Source organism: Artemia franciscana, unplaced genomic scaffold, assembly GCF_032884065.1.
Source record: "Artemia franciscana unplaced genomic scaffold, ASM3288406v1 Scaffold_2012, whole genome shotgun sequence".
NCBI classification, from domain to species: Eukaryota; Metazoa; Arthropoda; class Branchiopoda; order Anostraca; family Artemiidae; genus Artemia; species Artemia franciscana.
In genome coordinates, this window is record NW_027063066.1 from 8852 (window position 1) to 32305 (window position 23454).

The window sequence follows — 23454 nt, forward strand, 5'->3', positions numbered from 1 at the left end:
CTGTTATCGAGGGTATTTTGGGATATACAGTTTAAAACTATCGAAAGCTAATATAGAGCATTTAAGCTACAGGACACATTAGTGGTTCATTTGAATATTCATCTCCAAAATTTATGAAATCCATAAGGAAAATATCAAGAAAGAGCGTTTCAGCCCAATAGCTAGGAAAATTTAACAATGAAATTAATTCATCAAAAGCTACGGTCCTGAGGAAATTCGCCTGATTTTTGACAAAGGAGGAAAAAGCATCGAAATATCAAGCTCTTTAATATTTAGCATATTAAAGAGTCCAATTGTAGAAGTCTTCTATCTAATATATTCCATCTAAAATACAAGATTTTTTACATTTTGCTAGAAGAAATATTGGTTTATATGTTTATTTTCCCAGTCACAATCGCATCCAACCAAACTTATAAGTGGGCTTGAGTGATCAGGAATCACAAATTTTAGTTATGTTTAAGAGTAACCAAAAAGATTGTAGCACGGCTAGCTCCTGTTAAACCCCTCTTTTTACCCATATAATAACAGATCAAAACTTGGTGATATTAATAGTTAATTATTAATAATTGATAGTTTGATTCAAATAGTAAAAAGGTCCATTAATTTCATCTTTGGGGAGAAAATGATCCCCTATAGTCCCAGAAGAAAGAACTTTTATGGGAAGGGATATTTTTGTGGAAAGGGTGTCTTTGGGCGGTATGAAGACTTTCCATGGGAATGATAACCATGGTAAAGAGATTCAGGAGAAATATCTATGGCAAATTTTACACAGAAAGCGAGAAAGGATTTATTGTCAAAATTTGAAAAATAATCAGAAAGTCAATTTATAAAACAAAGTTTTAAACTTATGACAAACAGAAGCCATTTTAAATATGAGTGAGGCTGCCCCTTTCACAGCCCTTGCTCTTTAACCCTAGGAATGACGTATGAACGGATGATAGATAGACTTCTCTATCAACAAATGAAATGACTTCATTTTTATACTATGCTTTTTCGGCTTTTTCTATAAATAGTCATGGCTTGATGCATGCCCGAAACTACTTGATTTTAATTCATTAAATTAAATTTCGATTGAAGTAGTAATATTACGAAAAGATTGGTGTTTGCTTTACCTATTTAGTTACAACTATTTGTTTTTTTTAGTTTAAAGAAATTATATTAAGAGAAATTAAGTACAAAACAAAACAAAATATATTCTATTGGTTTTTTGGAACACGGATTTTGGAACATTTATATCGACAGCCAACATCATCATCTTATGAACAATAAGCTAGTTCAAATGAGAATGTATAGCATCGGCTGTTTCTTTTGAATGCTACGAATTTTTTGTCAGATCTAAGTTTTATTTAAATACAGGTCATATACAAAATATATTCTCTTTTTAATTCCCACTATGTGCCAAGAATTAAAATTCGAAAATATGGACACAATTTCTCTGTTTCATCCTATGATTCGTAATCTTAATTTGTTTCAAAAAATTATTTATATTTAAAAAATATCTTATAGATGGCAGCTTCTACAAAGCATGAAACCAACTTATTTAATTGAACGAATTTACTTTTATTAAGATGAAAAATATCCTAATGTTTTACATTAATAACCTTATTTGATTGTCCCGTTTGAAGGTTCAACTTTAACCTAATGAGTCAAAACTAGAATAGAGATTTACACATAATAAAAAGGCAAAAAAAAAAAAAAACACCGCAACTTTCTTAACCACAAGGCAAAAAAAGAACACCGCAGCTTTCTTTCTTAGCTGCAGCTAAGCAAAGGATATCATTAGAAATATGCAATTTATGAAATTTCAGGGAATAGTTTGACGCTGCAATTCTTCAAAACCTTCAGCCAATATAACGCATTATTTCTTTCTTCATTCATTCTGTCCAGTAATCTTTTAAGGTCTTTTTGAATCCCAGTTTCCTGAAAATATTGCTATTAATTAATTAATTGCTTATAGTATAAAAAACTTTGGCAGAATCAAAGTTTCTGACGACTTGGCATCCAGAAACCTTGAGTAGAGGTTTAAATATTCTTCTGATTCTATACTTGGGCCAACATTTAGCATTTTTTCCGCTACTTACATGAAAACTATTTAAATAATAAAGTTCATTTGAGCTCAAGTGAATAGACTTTTGCAAGAAAAAATAATTATAATGGAAGCAGTGTAAAATAAATCACATGAACAGAAAATATTGCTCCTTTGCCCATGCAACGAATCTATAACTAGCTCAAACAAATTAATTGCTGAAGTTTTCTTTTACTTGTACTTAGGTAAAGACAGAGCTTAGAAGGAGACCAAAGCCATCTCCTTCCAAAATATACATTTTATTTTGCAGAAAGTTTCTTAAGTTACGCATAGACAACAAATAATTGACAGTAAAGTCGTAATCTAAGTGTTTTCTTTATTGTTTTTTTTTTCGACTAAGATGTATTTTGGCTTAAGGGTATATAGACAGAAATTATCATAAATAACACTATCATTTCTATTCTTTTTAAAGAAAATACAACTTATTTGAAATTTAGGAAAGCATAATCTAGGAGTAGCAGTAAGGACTGTCCCATTCTGAGATGATATAATGTCAGAGAAAAATTAAATACTCTAAAGAATTAACAAAATAAAATATTTTTTCTTATAGTCATTTCTTATTATCTTTCTACCGAAGTTCCTTAATCAAACTGTTTTAATACTGTTTCATATGTTTCCCTAATATTATACGGATCTCACTGAGGGGAAAGGGGAACGCAGAAGTACATTGATGTGCAATTGACAGGGAAAGGTAGCGTACCTCAATAACTGTTTTGTAGCCGCTTAATTCTGCTTTAAAATTGTGTTTAATCAGCTAATCTTTGTTTCACGTTTTTTTTACGAAAAAGTGAATAACATTATAAGAGTGTGGTTGACTCTACCTGGACCAAAGCGCTATATCTGATTTCAAACAATTTTTGGAAACGAACTGTAGGAAGGAGCGACTCGTTTCAATAGTAACCGAAACTAAAAAAAACGGAATTTTGATACCGATAGTTACATCAAAAGAATCGGATTGTAATGCTGATTTTAAATGTATAAGTTACATCAAGTTTGATAAAAACCCATCAAAATTTACGAGCCTGAGAAAATTTGCCTTTTTTAGAAAATAGGAGGAAACACGCCCTAAAAGTCATAGAATACTAACTGAAATCACACCATCAGATTCAGCATATGAGAGAACCTTACATTAGAGTTTTAAGCTTCTATCTACAAACATGTGGAATTTTGTATTTTTTACCAGAAGACAGATCAATGATGCGTGTTTATTTTTTGTTTTTTTTGTTTTTTTTTTTCAGAGGTGATAGTATCGACCCAGAGTCTTAGAATGTCGCACGAGGGCTCATTCTAACGGAAATTAGAAGTTCTAGTTACCTTTTTGAGAAACCAAAAACATTGCTGGGCCCCTGGGCCCCTCCCACGCACATTTTTCCCAAAAGTCTGTGGATCAAAATTTTGAGATAGCCCTTCTGTTAAACTTAGTCGAAAATCTAATGAATAAGTTTTTGGAGACGACCTCCCCACAGGGAAGGGGCTGCAAGTTACAAACTTTGACCAGTTTTTACATACAGTAATGGTTATTGCGAAGTGTACAGACGTTTTCAGGGGGATTTTGTTTTGTTTTGGGGGGATGAGGGGAGGGAGCTACGTGGATGGAGATTTACTTGGAAGAATTTGTAATTGAGGAAGAGAAATTCCATGAAGGGGGTGCGGGATTTTCTAGCATTATTAAAAAAAAACAATGAAAACATTAATATCAAAAAGTTTTTTCAACTGAAAGTAAGAAGCAGCATTAAAACGCAAAACGAACAGCAATTATTACACATCTGAGGGGTTTATCTCCTCCTAAATACACCGCTCATTACACTGAAGTACTTTTAGTAACTTCAACTATTTATTCAAGGGCCTTTGTGATTCAGGAGTCATTCTTAAAGATTTGGGACAAAATTTAAGCTTTAGTAGAAAGAGCAAGGTATTGACGAGGGGGCGAACCCTCTTAAATACGTAATAAAAACACACAAATATAAAAGTTCGTTACGTAAATTAATTTGTAAGGTACGTATGTTTCTTACTAACAAAAATCTTCGTAAAAAAAATTATAAATCTAGTTGATTTTTAAGTAGCCAAAACTGGAAGGGCAACTAGGCCGCCTCCCCCACCCCTTTTCTAATCAAAATGCTACTATCAAAACTCTGAGAAAGACATTTAGCAAAAAAAAAATAAAAAATATGCAAATTTCGTTTTATTTATTCATGTTCGGTGAGCAAAAATCAAATCATGCATTAATTAAAAAACTTTCAGAAATTAAATAATATAAACAATTTTTTAAACAGCAAGTAGGGAGCGACATTAAAACTTAAACCAAACAGAAATTATTCCGTATATGAAAGGGCTGTCCCCTCCTCAACGCCTGGCTCTTCACGCTAAAGGTTTTTATTGTTTTAAATAGAGTTGTGAGAAAGAGTCAAACTTTAGCGTAAAGAGCCAGGCGTTGAAGAGGGGACAACCTCTTTCATATACGGAATAATTTCTGTTTGTTTTAAGTTTTAATGTAGCTCGTTACTTGCAGTTAATTTTTTTTTATTTAACAATCTTTTAGTACGAAGAATACCAAACTTAAAGCTTTTTTCTTCCCCGGTTTCATCTTAGGTCTCATCAGCGGTTTCTTTGTCGGTTCCTTGGGTCTTAGGCAATTTCCTTGGGTCTCTTCTAATTGTTATTTACATTTTTCTTTGGGTTGTTACAACATTATCGAGGCTAGAGTCCCTGCTTAAAGCTTCACCAAACAAAGTGTTTGAAAGTAAATTAAAATTCTTTTTCAAATTAAATCATTATAAGGAGAATTTTTCCAGCAAATAGTTGGATTAAATCTTGAAAAATTTTAAGAGGATAGAATTATCCATAGGGAATTTTACGCGGCATTATTAGAAAAGTTATCAGAAACTGAATAAAAAAAGTTTTTCAACTGAAAGTAAGGAGCAGCCCTAAACTGAAAACAACGGAAGATTATTCCATATATGAGGGAGTTCGATTATTTGTCCCAGCTTTTTTTAGATTGACTCCTGTAGCCCAAAGGGTATCTAATTAGAATAAAAAGCTATTTTAAAAAGGACTAAAAAAACTAGCATAAATAGGAAGGTGTCGAGGAGCAAGGTAAAGAGCTAAGTATCCCCCCCCCCTTTATACACGGAATAATTCCTGTTCATTTTTAGTCTTAATGCTGCTCCTATTTTTGAATTGGAAAAACACTTTTTTTTATTTAATTTACACAAAAAGGAATGGACAGTTCATAGAATAAAAACAGGCACCAACTACAAATTGAATCGTTGAATATGGCTATGTATTGTACTTTTTTGACGACTAACTTTTAGAACTAGGGTCAATTATGTGAACGATTTAGAGAGCATTAGCTGGAATAATCATTTTCCCTTACACCTGGGACTGGAGGCAAATGAATTCCATACCTATCGGGTGTATCTGACTCAGAAAAACTCGTATTTAGAATTTGAAGGATTTTTCAAGCGGAATTGCCCGGATAAAAATTTGAGGGGATAAAAATTGAGGGAATAGAAATCTTAAGAGGATAGTATTTTCTTTAGGGAAGATTACAGGGGTAGGGTTAGTTTACATGAGAGAACTTTTCAAAGATGAGTTTTCCGTGAACGAAGTAAATTTTTCATGAACGGGGAACCAGATTTACCGGCATTATTTGAAAAACTATTGAAACTTAATTTAAAAGTTTTTTTTCGACTGAAAGTAAGGAGCGGCCTTGAGCTGAAAACAACGGGAAATTATTTCATATATGAGGGAGTTTGACTATTTGTCCCAACTTTTTAAGAGCGACTCCTGAAACCCTAAGGGTGTCTAATTAGAATAAAAAGCTATTTTAAAAGGACCAAAAAAACTAGCATAAATAGCAAGATATCGAGGAGCAAGGTAAAGAGTAAAGTATCCAACCCCCCCCTTTATACATGGAATAATCCCTCTTCGTTTTTACTCTTAATGCTGCTCCTATTATTGAATTGGAAAAAAAAGCTGTTTTTATATTTAATTTACACAAAAGAAATGGAGAGTTCATTGAATAAAAATAGGCACCAACTACAGATTGAATCTTTGAATATGGCTACACTCGACAACCTTGTTCGACGACCAACTTTTAGAACTAGGGTCAATTATGTGAACAATCTAGAGAGCATTAGCTGGAATAATCATTTTCTCTTACTGCTGAAATTCGTGCGGAATGAGTTCCACTCATATCGGGTATCTTTGACTCAGAAAAATTCGTATTTATAAGAGCCCCAAAGTTAACATTAACTTTGTTTTGGGGAGAGGGGGACTTCAATTGCTGTAGGCCTACAGTTTAAACAACATTACATATAACTTACAATACATTTAGGCTTTATTGTTTGACGTCGTTAAGTAACTTTCTCTGACCTACTGCACCAAATATATACAATATTGCTTTTCGGGTCTTTGATAGACGATAAAAATAGACGAAAGAGACGGCTCATATTGAATCGCTATATAATCAATAGAAGAATTCGTGAATCTAAAAGAAAGACATTTTTCCAAGGCTCGTAGATGCTTTCATCCACATTCATTAAATCTACTCGAATCGGGTTGAGTTTCTTCTTTTATTACAAGTACCCCTTGATATGTCATAATTCCTTCATTTGCAAAGAAATTAGAGCTTATCAATGGCCCCTTTCATAACAGTAATATTATAAAGTTGGTATACATTTCTTATAGTCAAATTTTATTGAACATAAAACATACATATTATTTAAACGTTAGTAAATAACTCTTTATATGGTAATATTCATGAAAACCGCTTATTCGAAATGTTCATCAAGTGAACAAACACTTTTGACAACATCGCGGGATCTCTTGTCTCATTGTTTTAGTCAATTATCAAGAAAAAAGCTCGATAGGTAATGGTTAAAATAAGCCTCTTAAAATAAATAACTCCTTAAAATAAAATCCTTACACTGTAAAAAAAAAACAAAAAAAAAACAATGACTATATTAAGCCTGAAAACAAACAAAAATTAAGTTCTACATTATTTTTTCCCTTGGAATTGTTAGTAGATAGATAACAGGACATAATTTCGTTAACCTGGGAATATGGAGGAATTTCTATAGTTAGGACTTAGGGAAAAAGGTTGTCCCCTGGTTTCTCTGATATCTCCTGTCTTCTAATTTTTAGCTTAAGCATCCTTTTCGGAGTGCTAACATACAATAGTTTTAAATCTGTATCATCAGTGATACAAAAAGAGGATGTGGCCTCTCTGAGAGCAACGTTCACCTCCAGCTTCTCATCAAAAAGCTAGGCAGTTATTTTTATTAATTAGCTTAACAGTTACAACATAATAAACATCAGGTTTTAATGTGGATTTGCCTCTACGAAAAAAAAAACTCATTGACTTTGGCTCTTCGTGTGTGCAACCGAATTCTTCTAGTACTTTTGTTTTGTTGGCGAATTAAGATTAAATTTAATTTGTAGAGGAATTCTTTAAACAGCTTTTTAATGACTTGGGTTTCAAGTGTTTTCTGCATTAAAATTTTTTGTTTGGGAACGTTTCTTTGTTTTTCATGACAAAAAAATGCTGTCGGTACATACATTTGTAAATTTTATGTCGCAAAGGTAAAGTCAAAATTCATTTACTATGGCAAATGTTGTTTTTAATCTGAAGCAAAACTACACATGATGACTTTTTAACAGAGAAATAGGTATAGAAAGATAGATAATAGAGAGATTTAACAGAGAGATAGGTATAGAGAGATAGATAATAGAGAGATTTAACAGAGAGATAGGTATAGAGAGATTTAACAGAGAGATAGGTATAGAGAGATAGATAATAGAGAGATTTAACAGAGAGATAGGTATAGAGAGATAGATAATAGAGAGATTTAACAGAGAGATATATATAGAGAGATAGATAATAGAGAGATTTAACAGAGAGATAGGTATAGAGAGATAGATAATAGAGAGATTTAACAGAGAGATAGGTATAGAGAGATAGATAATAGAGAGATTTAACAGAGAGATATATATAGAGAGATAGATAATAGAGAGATTTAACAGAGAGATAGATAATAGAGAGATTTAACAGAGAGATAGGTATAGAGAGATAGATAATAGAGATATTTAACAGAGAGATAGGTATAGAGAGATAGATAATAGAGAGATTTAACAGGGAGATAGGTATAGAGAGATAGATAATAGAGAGATTTAAAAGAGAGATAGGTATAGAGAGATAGATAATAGAGAGATTTAACAGAGAGATAGGTATAGAGAGATAGATAATAGAGAGATTTAACAGAGAGATAGGTATAATGTCGACTCCAATTTGAATGGTCATAAAATACGAACCAATAAGCGTCATATAATTCGAACCACTAGAAAAGCATTAATATAAAATACAAAATTATTCATTTTTTAACCCTAAAAATAAAAAGTGAAGTGCGAATAACATTGACAAAATACTCGCAGTCTTCAATATATCAAACAGTTCTTGGCAATAAGCTTTAAGTACCAAGTGACACGGCTCAACAGTAATCAGAACCCTATAACACAAAGATTTGATCACAGTAGATACAACAAAAGAATTGAATGTTCAAGTTCATTTGAAAAAATATAAAGCTCATTAAGCTTAATGACACCCATTAAAAGTTAAGAGCCAGTGAAAATATGACCTATTTCTGGAAAAGGGAAAGCAACAAAAACTGGTGATCTTAATGAAAATCACACTGTCATATTCAGCATATCAAATAATCCTACTTTCGAAGTTTCAAGGTCCTACATACCAAAATGCGGAATTATACATTTTTACCACAGAAAAAATAACGATGGTAAAGAAAAAAAAAGGTGATCCTATAAAATCGGGAGACGGCTCAATACCTTCGATGCAAAAAGAAAGAATCAAAATATTTTTTGGCACAATATACCCAAATTCTTCGCAAAGTTGTTTTAAAGTATAAATAAAGGTGGACTTGCCCTTGTACAAAGTAGAGTACTTTTGAGACTCCATTTGAAAGGCCATTTCTTGAGTACATCTCAACATTTTTACTCTCTTGACAAGCTAAATTCTGCTTCAGATTAGACATCTCTCAATCCAAAACAGCTAATTACTCTTCTTTCTCTCAAACAGCCATATTTTCATGGAAAATGAACAAGATGAGTTTTTTATAATTTTTTGATACGATAAAATAATATTATTGAGTATTAAGCCTGTGATTTCATAATCTCGTCCCATAGAAATTATAAATTTCACTTTCGAAATATTCTATAATGATTGAAACTAGCAAACATAGCAACAAGAAACATGGCACTAGGGCTAGTGTAAGAAGGTGTGCTACATTAATCGAGTTCTAAAGTTTCTGGCAATGGTCTGTCTTTCTCGTTCAAACAGTCAGTTTGGAATCAATCAATGTATTATGACTCTTGTGTCAGTTGCAGTTTGACTGCAACTGATTGACGGCAGCTTGGTTGCGGCCTATCGCTCTCTTGAATCCTCCTTGAAATAAAATCTAATTGAACTATTATCAAGTAGGTGTGGGCATCAAGCCATGGCTAATTGTAGAAAAAGCCAAGACAAATAGTCAGATAGAGTGAGGGGCAAATCTGGCATAATCTCTGATTAGGATTGTATAAAAAGGATGTCAGTTCATTTGTTTCAGTTTGAACTGTGGCCTAGATAATATTTATGGAGCTTCTGTCAGTTGCAGCTTGACCAAGGGGCATCTAACTAGACTGGGTGTGGTACTATTATTGTGTTTGACAAAGTCTGTGATGGGTGCAAACAATTTTGCTCAGAGCAGAAATAACCCTTCCTTGGCCCCCTAGCGCTCCCCGGGTTTGTTTGGGTGAAATGGGAACACAGTTTGAGAAATGGGCCCAGAAATGGGCTAAGATTTACCGACAACTACATAATCATGCATTTCATTTGTGGTTTTGTTCAAACTTTCAGTTGGAACTGCGGCCTAGAAAATATTTTTGGCGCTTCGGTCGGTTGCAGCTTGACCAAGCGATATCTCTCTGTTCTGGTTTTGTTGGTGTGATATGGAGAAATGGGTTAAAATTTACCGACAACTACATAATTGCACATTTAATTTGAAGGTTTGGTCAAACTGTCAGTCTGAACTGCAGCCTAGAGAATATTCATGGCGCTTGAGTCGGTTGCAGCTTGACCAAGGGATATCTGACTGCTCCGAGTAAGTTTTTTGGTTATGCGGGGGGAACTTTCCTTAGAAGAATTTGTCATGGGGGAAGAGAATTTCCACGAAGGGGTGCAGGATTTTCTGCATTTTTAAAGAGCAATGAAAAGATAAATATGAAAAAGTTTCTTTAACTGAAAGGAAGGAGCAGCATTAAAACTTAAAACGAACAGAAATTATTACGCATATGAGGGGCTCACCTGCTCCTAATACCTTGCTATTTAGGCTAAAGTAATTTATTGATTTCAACTACTTAGTTTCAGTAAATTCTTCTGTTTGGGACGGGGGTCAGTGGCATGACTCTGTAAGCTTAGCCAGAGTCGACCCAGCTCTAAATGTGTACCTGGAGAAATCTGGGGAAGGTAAACAGGAAGGGTGTGCGAAAGCACAGGATAGCTGGCCCCAACCCCCCATTGCACTTCCTGGCTGAAGGGCCAAGAAACGGAGATCAGCACCGCCGGTAGGGACTGTAAAGTCTAATGTCGTATCCTTTACCTTTACCTTTTACCTTTGTGATTCAGGGGTCATTCTTAAGGAACTGGGACAAAATTCTTTTGTTGTATCTACTGTGATCAAATCTTTGTGTTATAGGGTTCTGATTACTGTTGAGCCGTGTCACTTGGTACTTAAAGCTTATTGCCAAGAACTGTTTGATATAATGAAGACTGCGAGTATTTTGTCAATGTTATTCGCACTTTACTTTTTATTTTTAGGGTTAAAAAATGGATAATTTTGTATTTTATATTAATGCTTTTCTAGTGGTTCGAATTATATGACACTTATTGGTTCGTATTTTATGACCATTCAAATTTGAGTCGACATTATACCTATCTCTCTGTTAAATCTCTCTATTATCTATCTCTCTATACCTATCTCTCTGTTAAATCTCTCTATTATCTATCTCTCTATACCTATCTCTCTTTTAAATCTCTCTATTATCTATCTCTCTATACCTATCTCCCTGTTAAATCTCTCTATTATCTATCTCTCTATACCTATCTCTCTGTTAAATATCTCTATTATCTATCTCTCTATACCTATCTCTCTGTTAAATCTCTCTATTATCTATCTCTCTATACCTATCTCTCTGTTAAATCTCTCTATTATCTATCTCTCTATATATATATCTCTCTGTTAAATCTCTCTATTATCTATCTCTCTATACCTATCTCTCTGTTAAATCTCTCTATTATCTATCTCTCTATACCTATCTCTCTGTTAAATCTCTCTATTATCTATCTCTCTATACCTATCTCTCTGTTAAATCTCTCTATTATATATCTCTCTATACCTATCTCTCTGTTAAATCTCTCTATTATCTATCTCTCTATACCTATCTCTCTGTTAAATCTCTCTATACCTATCTCTCTGTTAAATCTCTCTATTATCTATCTCTCTATACCTATCTCTCTGTTAAATCTCTCTATTATCTATCTTTCTATACCTATCTCTCTGTTAAAAAGTCATCATGTGTAGTTTTGCTTCAGATTAAAAACAACATTTGCCATAGTAAATGAATTTTGACTTTACCTTTGCGACATAAAATTTACAAATGTATGCACCGACAGCATTTTTTTGTCATGAAAAACAAAGAAACGTTCCCAAACAAAAAATTTTAATGCAGAAAACACTTGAAACCCAAGTCATTAAAAAAGCTGTTTAAAGAATTCCTCTAGTTTTTTTTCGTAGAGTTTTTTTTTTCGTAGAGGCAAATCCACATTAAAACCTGATGTTTATTATGTTGTAACTGTTAAGCTAATTAATAAAAATAACTGCCTAGCTTTTTGATGAGAAGCTGGAGGTGAACGTTGCTCTCAGAGAGGCCACATCCTCTTTTTGTATCACTGATGATACAGATTTAAAACTATTGTATGTTAGCACTCCGAAAAGGATGCTTAAGCTAAAAATTAGAAGACAGGAGATATCAGAGAAACCAGGGGACAACCTTTTTCCCTTAGTCCTAACTATAGAAATTCCTCCATATTCCCAGGTTAACGAAGTTATGTCCTGTTATCTATCTATTAACAATTCCAAGGGAAAAAATAATGTAGAACTTAATTTTTGTTTGTTTTCAGGCTTAATATAGTCATTGTTTTTTTTTTTTGTTTTTTTTTTTACAGTGTAAGGATTTTATTTAAGGAGTTATTTATTTTAAGAGGCTTATTTTAACCATTACCTATCGAGCTTTTTTCTTGATAATTGACTAAAACAATGAGACAAGAGATCCCACGATGTTGTCAAAAGTGTTTGTTCACTTGATGAACATTTCGAATAAGCGGTTTTCATGAATATTACCATATAAAGAGTTATTTACTAACGTTTAAATAATATGTATGTTTTATGTTCAATAAAATTTGACTATAAGAAATGTATACCAACTTTATAATATTACTGTTATGAAAGGGGCCATTGATAAGCTCTAATTTCTTTGCAAATGAAGGAATTATGACATATCAAGGGGTACTTGTAATAAAAGAAGAAACTCAACCCGATTCGAGTAGATTTAATGAATGTGGATGAAAGCATCTACGAGCCTAGGAAAAATGTCTTTCTTTTAGATTCACGAATTCTTCTATTGATTATATAGCGATTCAATATGAGCCGTCTCTTTCGTCTATTTTTATCGTCTATCAAAGACCCGAAAAGCAATATTGTATATATTTGGTGCAGTAGGTCAGAGAAAGTTACTTAACGACGTCAAACAATAAAGCCTAAATGTATTGTAAGTTATATGTAATGTTGTTTAAACTGTAGGCCTACAGCAATTGAAGTCCCCCTCTCCCCAAAACAAAGTTAATGTTAACTTTGGGGCTCTTATAAATACGAATTTTTCTGAGTCAAAGATACCCGATATGAGTGGAACTCATTCCGCACGAATTTCAGCAGTAAGAGAAAATGATTATTCCAGCTAATGCTCTCTAAATTATTCACATAATTGACCCTAGTTCTAAAAGTTGGTCGTCAAACAGGGTCGTTGAATATAGCCATATTCAAAGCTTCAATCTGCAGTTGGTGCCTATGTTTATTCTATGAACTCTCCATTCCTTTTTGTGTGAATTAAATAAAAATAACAAAGTTTTTTCCAATTCAAAACTAGGAGCAGCATTAAAACTAAAAACAAACAGGAATTATTCCGTGTATAAAGGGGGGGGGATACTTTTTTCTTTACCTTGCTCCTTGATACCTTTCTATTTATGCTAGTTTTTTAGTCCTTTTAAAACAGCTTTTTATTCTAAGTTACTACCTTTTGGGCTGCAGGAGTCGCTCTTAAAAATCTTGAACAAATAATCGAACTCCCAAATATATGGAACAATTTCCCGTTGTTTTCAGTTTGGGGCTGGTTTATTTTTTTGTGGGAGTAAATAGGGCAAAAAATTACAAGTTTGTTATCACATTTTGTTATTTAAACTGACTAAGTCTTAAAACTCGGCTGGAATGGGCTCCATCTTGATATCCTAAAACAAGTATTACCGTTATAATCACTCGAAGAAACAACTAAAAAACGGTTACATATGCCTAAGCATCTTTATAGGGAAGAATATACAATTTATATCCCAAATGTGAATTGTATTCAATGCCTTTTCTGACAAACCAATTGTTTATCAACATATGATACGACTTGAAAAAGTAAAGTATTTTATTAGTCCCTTTTTCAAATTTACAATCAAAACTTTGAGATAGCCATTATAATTACTGTGGGGAGAAAAACTACCCCCACGGGGGTAGTCTTACAAGCCACGGGGGACGCCTGTAAAAAAGCCATGGGGAGACGCCTGTAAGCTATGAAATTTGTTCAATCTCTACATAAAGTATTTGTTATTGGGAAGAATGCAGACACTTTGGGGGGGATTTGTGCTTGGGGTTGGTTTCTTGGATAGAATTTTTCATGGAAAGGAAAATTTCAGCAGGTGGGATTTTTTATGGGAAATTCTACCTGGGGCGATTTGAAAGAATTACCATTCAAAATTCTTTTTAACTGTCATACTTTCTCTTTGCCAAATCAGTTTTGTAGTGAAGATGGTTCCGAAAGAATTATCCTGGGGCTATTTTCAGCATATTTGGATTTCCAGGAAAAAATATTTTACGGAAAGAGAGGATTTCCGAACTTATTGATGAAATGATTGGAAATTAGTCTTTTTCAAATGAAAGCATACTAATGAGAATTTTAAAGGGCTGAATTGATTCCAAGAAAATTTACGAGGGGGGCGGTTTGTTTACTGTTTGGAGGGGTTTTACGGGAATTATTTTACGTAGGAGACATTTTAACGCACGACTTTCCTGTGAGAGGCGAGAAGGGAATATTTAATGGAGGGTGAGAAAAATTTACGGGTGTTGTTTGAAAAATGTTCAGAAAACTAGAATATGGTTAAAGTAAAGATAATTAAAACTCAAATGAACAGAATTCATCTTTTATATGAAGGGGCTGACCCCTCGTCAATACTTTGCTATTTGTGCTAATATTTGTCTATATAAAAATGCTAAATCTTAAGATTCTGCTGGAATGATCTCCATCTTGATATCCTAAAACAAATATTACCGGTATGATCACTCGAAGAAACAGCTAAAAAACGGTTGCATATCCCTAAGCATCTTTTTTGGGAAGAATATACAATTTGCATCTTAAATGCGTATTAAATATAAGGCCTTTTCTGACAAACCGATTGTTTATCAACATAAAATACGATCTGAAATAATAAAATATTTCACTAATCCCTTTTTTTCCAAAGTTACCTGATCAAAATTTTAAGATAGCCATTATAATTACTGTTTGGAGTAAAACTACCCCCCACAAGCCACGGGGAGACGCCTGTAAGCTATGAAATTTGTCAAATCTATGCGTATAGTTAATGCTATTGGGAAGTATACAGACACTTTCGTGGGGGAGGGGGGGGGTATTTTGTGCTTGGGGTGGGTTTCTTTGGTAGAAATTTTCATGAAGAGGGAAATTTCTGGGGAAGGGTATTTTCCAAGGGAAGTTCTACCTGGGGCGATTTGAAAGAATTAATGTTCGAAATTCTTGTTAATTGTCATGCTTTCTCTTTGTCAAGTCAGTTTTGTAGTGAAGATAGCTCCGGAAGAATTATCCTGGGGCTATCTTCATCATACTTGGATTTCCAGGGAAAAAATTTTAAGGAATGAGGATTTCTGAAGTGATTGAGGAAATAATTTGAAATTAATCTTTTTAAATGAAAGCATGCTAAGGAGAATTTTTCAGGCTGATTCGACCGCAAGAAAATCTACGGGGGTGGGTTTTTTACTGTCTGGAGGGGGCTTTACTGGGATTAGTTTACCTGGCAGAAATTTCTACGCATGAGTTTCCTGTGAGAGGGCAGAAGGGAATATTTAATGAAGAGTGAGCCAAACTTACGGGCGTTATTTGAAAAATTATCAGAATACAAAAATATGATTTTTTAACTTAAAGTAAAGATCATTAAAACTCAAATGAATAGAATTTATTTCGTATATGAAGCGGCTACCCCCTCCTCAATACTTTGCTATTTACGCTGACGTTTGACTGTTGGTCCCAATTTTTTAATAACAGCTACTGGAACACGGGCTGTTTAATTAGAAAAGGATGCATTTTGTAAAGCGCTTAAAGCTTTAGCATAAAGAGCAACGTATTGAGGAGTTTGTTTCAAGTTTAAATTTTGCTCCTTATTTTTAGAAAAAACCTTGTTTCTTCATTCAATATCCATTATATTTTTTTTTTTTGAGTAAAAAGGGCAAAAAATGACAAATTTGTTATGACATTTTGTTATTTAAAAACGACTAAATCTCAAGATTCTGTGGGAATAAGCTCCATTTTGATATCCTAAAACAAATATTACCGTTATGATTACTCTAAGAAACAGCTAAAAATCGGTTGCATATCCCTCAGCATCTTTGTTGGGAAGAATGTACAATCTGTATCTTAAATACATATTATATTTAAGGTCTTTCAAACGCCTGTAAGCTATGAAATTTGTCCAATCTGTATGTATAGCGTTTGTTATTGGGAAGTATAGACACTTTCAGGAGTGGGGGGATCTTGTGCTTGGGGCGGGTTTTCTTTGGTAAAATTTTTCATGGAGAGTGAAATATCTCGGGGGGGGATTTTTTGTGGGAAATTCTATCCCGGGCGATTTGAAAGAGTTATTATGTGAAATTATTTTTAATTGTCATATTTTCTCTTTGCCAAGTCAGTTTTGTGGTGAAGATGGTTCCGGAAGAATTATTTTGGGGCTATTTGCAGCATATTTGGATTTCCAGGAAAAAATTTTTTACCGAAAAAGAATATTTCCGAAGTCATTGAGGAAATAATTGGAAATTAGTCTTTTTCAAATAAAGCATACTAAGGAGAATTTTTTATGCTGAATCGACCGCAAGAAAATTTACGGAGGGCAGGATTTTTACTGTTTGGATAGGGTTTCACGGGAATTAGTTTACATGGGAGAAATTTCTACGTATGAATTTTCTATGAGAGGGGAGAGAGAAATATTTAATGGAGGTTGAGCCAAATTTGCGGTCGTTATTTGAAAAATGATCAGAATAAAAACATACGATTTTTTTAAGTAAAAGTAAAGATCAGTAAAGACCATTAAAACTCAAAATCATTAAAACTCAAATAAATCTGAAAGTAAAGATCATTAAAACTCAAATTAACAGAACTTATTTTGTATATGAAGGGGCTGCCCCCTCTTGAATACTTTGCTATTTACGCTAAGGTTTGACTGTTTTTCCCAATTTTTTAAAGAAAAGCTACTGAAACACGGGTCGCTTAATTAGAAAAGAAAGCTTTTTTTAAAGCACTTGAAGCTTTAGCGTAAAGAGCAAGGTATTGAAGAGGGGAGCAACCCCTTCATAAACAATAATTTCTGTTCGTTTCGAGTTTTAATTTTGCAGTCTATACAAAAATTTGCAGTTTATAAATTCTATCCTTAGGCCCTCTTATTAGTCTCCATCATTGCCTTCTTTTTTGGTTCTTGATCCAAAGTTGTAGAGTATGAACTGAATGTTCAAGATGTATTTACTTAGTTCCTGTCGATGTTACTATCATCATTTAAAAAAATAACAAAATAAAATAAAAAGAATCACGGACAATAATTATTCAACTGGAAAAAAATAATCGAAAGTATTTTATTAAGAAATTAATATTTTTTTTTACTTTTAATGAAGAATGGAGAGCAAAGTAGCAATCTTTCCAAAAAATGATTAGTGTAAATACGGCAAGTTCGCTCTTTATAGAAGAAGGCCGCAGAATCAATACATTTCAATCATTAGTTAGAATCTGGAAATAAAAAAAAATTTGTCTAAACGTATTTAATTGTGGGTAAATCATTATATTATCGTTGAAGATACCCTCCATAGATGTTTGAATACCGTACCCTTCATAGATGTTGGTCGTGCTATATTTATATACTAGGGCAGAAACCTTACTTCCATCAATTTATGAACAAAGAAAGTCGAAGGAGGTCTTTTAGAGTCACAAGAACTTATTTTGCGACTATTGGTAAAAGGACTGCTTCAACTGTTTGTTCTTCTCCTTCACGATCCAACTTCAGGTTTTATCTTGGGCTGCCTTGTTTTAAGTCAATGTTCTTGGAACCAGTGACAGAGGTAGAAATAACTAACAGTATTATGAGATTGAAAAATTCTTCGTCGTCTGGCTCTGATAATTTTCCTACTAAAGTAATTAAGTTCATACTTCTTCCATTATCTTGCCCTTAACGAAACTAATTAACTTCTCTCAACATGGTGTTTTACCAAGTAGTCTCAAGCGTGCTTGCCTCATCATATTATATAAGGGGGTGACACAAAATGATCCATCCAACTGTCTGCCAGTTTCTTTGTTGTCTGTGTTTAGCAAAATATTTAAGAAGGTGATGCTTTCTCGTCTTAATGATTTTCATACTTATAATGATTTTTTTACGATTTTCAATTTGGTTTCCGAGCAAGTCATTCAACTGAGCATGCTCTTGCAGTTTTACTGAATCATCTACACTCTGCCATCGGCTCCTTTTTGATTCCTACTGCTTTGTTTCCGGATGTTCATAAAGCCTTTGATTCTTTAACTTACCGTGTTCTTCTATTTAAACTTTCTTCTTTTGGCTTGTGAGGTAGTGCGTTTTTTTGGTTCAAGTCTTTCATGCCTTGTAGAATAATTTCTGTTGATCTGCTTTTTCACTCACTAAAAAGTGTTGACCAGGGGGTACCTCAAGAGTCAATTTCATGGCCAGTACTGTTCTTGATATACGTAAATAACCTATTTTTTGCAGTTGGAAATATTAAACCTTCTTTATTTTTGTCGTTAATGTCCTCCAATATTCTCCTGTACCCATAACAATATACCTCGGTTTTTCTTGTTACTTTTGCCGATTATACCGCCCTTATTACTTCTGGGAGAACAGAGGATGATGTTCATACAAAGTTAGCGGTCCTCTTCGAGAGAGTTTCAATTTGGTTTGATGGTAAATCTCTTGCCTTGAATGTTTCTAAAACTAGTTTTTGAGGTTTTTCTACTATATCTCAGGCTTATCCTCAACTATCTGAAATTCACATATCCAAAATCTTTATTTGTATACCAAAAGGTGGCCTTGTCCGTTTCCAAGACATCCTCCTAGATGAAAATTTGTCTTTTATACACCATATTGATTTAATTAAAATGAATTTAATTATAATGTATTTAATTAAAATACAGAACCCTTGGTGATATAAGAAAACTCAAACATATTTTTCCTGGACCAATTCTAAGAATCGTATTTTAAAGCTTAATTCATTCTTATGTTTCTTATTGTCCGGTCATATGGATGTCTACGTTCAGGTCTTTTCTCAAACCACTTTCGAGTACTGACAATACAGCTCTTGATATTACAATTTTGATATTAAATCTTGATATTACTTGATCCATTATTGATATTAAAAGCTTTATATTCTTTTTTGTGCATCTTTAGCTTTTCTTCAGCTCCATGAGCGTGGACATCATGAATGGATTTTGAACTGACCAAAAGTCAATATGTACCTGCTGCTACTCCTACTCCTGTTGCTACAACTACTAATAATACACTATTACTGACTCTACTGTTCCTACTTCTACCACTACTTCTATGATACTAGTACAATTAAGACTACCTGTATGAAGGTGAAATTTCGACATAATAATTGAGAGTGAATTTACCTTTTGGTCAATTGATATTCGCCTTTAAGTATTATCTAAGAGTTCTATCTTTAAATAAATAAATTTTTAAAATTCAGCACAAATAAATTGTTAAAATACACTCTTTTGACAATTTGAATGCACAAAGTGTATTAATTTAGTTCAAAGTTGAATTCATTATTTGCTCAAATTTACCTTCAAAGACTTGGCCTTTACAGTACTAGTATCACAGTAGATGTGGTACATGCTACGTTTCGCTCACTATATAATCCTCTCATAATGCCCCAGAAGTTTTATCTTGATGCGTTAAGTGATCTACAAAATTATTGCTCATGTGCCCGTTCAACCCCCTTTTCTTCTTGATGCTCTAAGCTTATAAATTGGAGCAATTGAAGTAGCAGTTGGATGTTGAGCAAAATGTGAATACTATTGCTGCTACTGCAGCTAATACTTGAGACTAAGAAGGCAAAATGCTAATACTATTACTGATTCTACTACTAATACTTCTATTAGTATCACTTTTACTCCTCCCAATGATCCTGCTAGTATTTACGTCACAATGAGTAGCCTACTACTTTTGCTAATAATATGGATGCTAGTAAAACTTTAAGGGAACAATGAGGGTGGAGCTGACCGGAATCAAAACACACTTCGTACAAATGGGCTATCAAAAGGTTGTATTTTCAATATTTCAGCAATGAAGCTAAAAGTTCCGGGGCAACCAGTATTACTACCCCTTATGCTACTACTTCTGCTATAACTATTGCTAATATTATGGCTTCTATTGAACTAAATCAAAATAGTGTTAGGGCATCCAAGTTGTCAAAACAGATCTGGTTGTCAAGATATTTAGGCAGGATATTTTAGGACTGGTATAGGGTATAAAGCAAAAGCTTTCAGGGTAATAGCTTGCTTTAAAACTAAATGAAATAGCACTATGAGCATGTAGGTTGTCAATAAGACGTCTCAATAACATCTCAAGAACATCTCAAGATGCTTATTTAGCTGTATTTGCATCAATATTGTCACAATAGTATAGACACAATGTTTTGGGAGGTTCTGTAGTGAATTAAGTTTATTTTTTCAGAGAAAGTTGAGGATGAGTAAAACTAAATCAATGCATACTATGTGAACTATTAGAAGAACTGTAATTGAACTGTAAATTATTAGAAAATTGTTGAAAAATTTTGTCCACTATATGAATGGTAAGACAAAAGCTAGATTGTTATAGAGAAAATAGGAAAATATTAAGAAAATTCTTTTCTTAACCATTGAAAAAAACTACATGAACAGGAATTAATTTATCAAAAAATCCCGTAAAAGAAGTTTTCAAAGCCACATAAAGAGTTACATTAAAACAAGGATGAAAAGAACTAAATTAAAACAGATTTTCGAGATTAAAATTTTCTTAAATCAACACACAAAAAAATAAATTTAATCGAAAAGAAACAGAAATTACAATTAACAACCTAGTCGAACTCAGAACAAGCAGAAACTAGGAAAAGTTTCTTTTCCTAGTTTCCCCAATGCCTTTTAACGAAGAACATTATTTCCACTTTAATGAAACTAAAACACGAAGTCTGTATAAAGATTGTCGAAATGGCGGAACAGCAATATCGTATGAAGTTTATTGTGCGAAGTTGAAACTAACAGGGCTTGTTGTAGCTAAACAAAAGAAAATATTTGCATCCTATTGCTACTACTTCTAGTCATACCAACACTACTGCTACTATTTTTGCTGCTTCTGCTACTACTGTTTTAACTAAGGATAAGGCTACTACTATTAATTCTACTGTTACTACTGCTACTGCTGCTATTAAAATTAAGGGAATCAAAGCAAAAAAATTGGGAATTATTGAAACTGTACGGAACTAAATCAAAACACACTATGCCTATTCAGGTTGTTAATAGATCGGATCAATTGTTTGTCAGCCAAAAAGTCAATATATATGCTATCAATACTGCCATTACAGTTAGTTTAACTAACAACAGTAAAGGTATTAAGGAGAAACATGTAGGGGACGTTTAGTGGGAGTTTCCTTTAAACAAGAAAGCAACATGCATGCAGGTTTTAAAAATGGCATACAAGCACTATCATAGGCAGTGCCGCTCTATAAAAGCTAGAACTATTATTGAATTATTTAAAGGAGCTAATTCAGTTCAAGATTAAGGTTCTAGTGCCCTTTTTAAGGGTAAAAAGAGACAGAAGGTAAAGGAGCCTTCCTCCCAAGCACATATATTTTCCAAACAATAGACAACATTTTATTTTCCAAACAATAAGAGATCCAATCAATCTTTTAAGACAGCCAATTGGTTCAGCTGGAGATATTTGGTATGTCAACCCCCCACAAGTATGTAATTGGCCCATTATGCTTTAAAATTAAATCAAAAGGCACTGTGTATGGTTGTCAATAAGAAACCTCAGCAATATATTGAAAAGCTTCAATATATAGCTTTTACAATATTCAGCTCTTACAATATAGATAAATCCTAAGAGTATAAGTGTATCCAGGTTGGCAAAGAACATAGATAAAATTTATTGGGAATGATATTATGTTTTATTTTTCAGGTCAATTTGAGAATGCATACTCTTAGATTAAACAATATTATTTGTGTTGCGATTAAAAATTGTTAAAAAGTTTTTCCAACATACAAATAGCAAGCTAAACTATGGATGGATTCTTATAGAAAAAACTTAAGAGATATAAAATACTGTTTTTTTTTTCATGAAAAAGACTGTGTCAATAAAACAGATAGAAATTGATTTAAATAATGACGAAGACCACACTGCCTTTCCATAATACAAATACAGAAGAGAGAACAATGAGGACTTTTTTTTTCCCAAGATAGTGAACGAACAAAACCTATTTGAATATTTCGGCCCTATATCCAAGGGCAGTCTTCAGCAAAGAAAATAATAAAATAACGCACTTACAATAAAAGTTCTCGGTTAAAAATCCATTTTTTTAAATATCCTTGGCATCGTTACTTCTTAACGAAATTAAATAAAAAAAAAACAAGTTCTTTTAAATGAAAGTAAGGAGCGACATTAAAACTTAAAACGAACAAAAATTACTCCGTATATGAAAGGGGCTTTTCCTTCTCAACGCCCCACTCTTTACGCTAAAGTTTGACTCTTTCTCTTAACTCTACATTTTAAAACAATAAAAACCTTTAGCGTCCATTTTTTAGGATTTTGGTTACTATTGAGCCGGGTCGCTCCTTACTACAGTTCGTTACCACAAACTGTTTGAATTTCAGCCACGACTGTGTGATAAAACTTAACATTTTACAAGCTAAAAAGGTTCATTCATTTCACTAACTGTATTTATTAAAAATTGGAATAATTTCTTATTGCGATATTTGCCTTCTCTGCAGCTAATCTTGTAGTTCTTTTGGGATTGATCTTGTTTTTATTCGTTCCTATTTTTGTTTTATTTTAAATTAGCTTATTTTCTATAATTAATCAAACAGTCCGTGGTAACGAACTGTAGTAAGGAGCGACCCGGCTCAATAGTAAACGAAACTCTAAAAACGGAATTTTGATGCTAAAAGATACATCAAAAGAATCGAATTTTTATGCTGATTTTAAATATACAAGTTTAATCAAATTTTGTCTTTGTCATCAAAAATTACGAGCCTGAGAAAATTTGCCTTATTTTGGAAAATAGGGGGAAACACTCCCTAAAAGCAATAAAATTAACGAAAATCACACCATCACATTCAGCGTATCAGAGAATCCTATAGCAAAAATTTCAAGGTCCTATCTACAAAAATGTGGAATTTCAAATTTTTTGCCAGAAGACAGATCACGGGTGCGTGTTTATTTGTTTTTTTTTTCCAGGGGTCTTCGTATCGACCAAGTGGTCCTAGAATGTCGCAAGAGGGCTCTTTCTAACGGAAATGAAAAGTTCCAGTGCCGTTTTTAAGTGACCAAAAAAATTGGAGGGCATCTAGGCCCCCTCCCACGCTCATTTTTTCCCAAAGTCAACGGATCAACATTTTGAGATAGCTATTTTGTTCCGCATAGTCAAAAACCATAATAACTATGTCTTTGGGGATGACTTGCTCCCCCACAG

General features: G+C 33.2%; 1 long non-coding RNA gene across 1 annotated transcript in view; it reads right to left on the reverse strand.

Moving 5' to 3' along the window:
• Positions 1-773: 773 nt before the first annotated feature.
• Positions 774-23454, reverse strand: part of LOC136042789 (uncharacterized) — a 37435-nt gene continuing 14754 nt past the window's right edge. Inside the window, exon 2 of the long non-coding RNA XR_010621431.1 lies at positions 774-1920. This is a non-coding gene — a long non-coding RNA (uncharacterized LOC136042789). The remainder of the gene's footprint in view (positions 1921-23454) is intronic.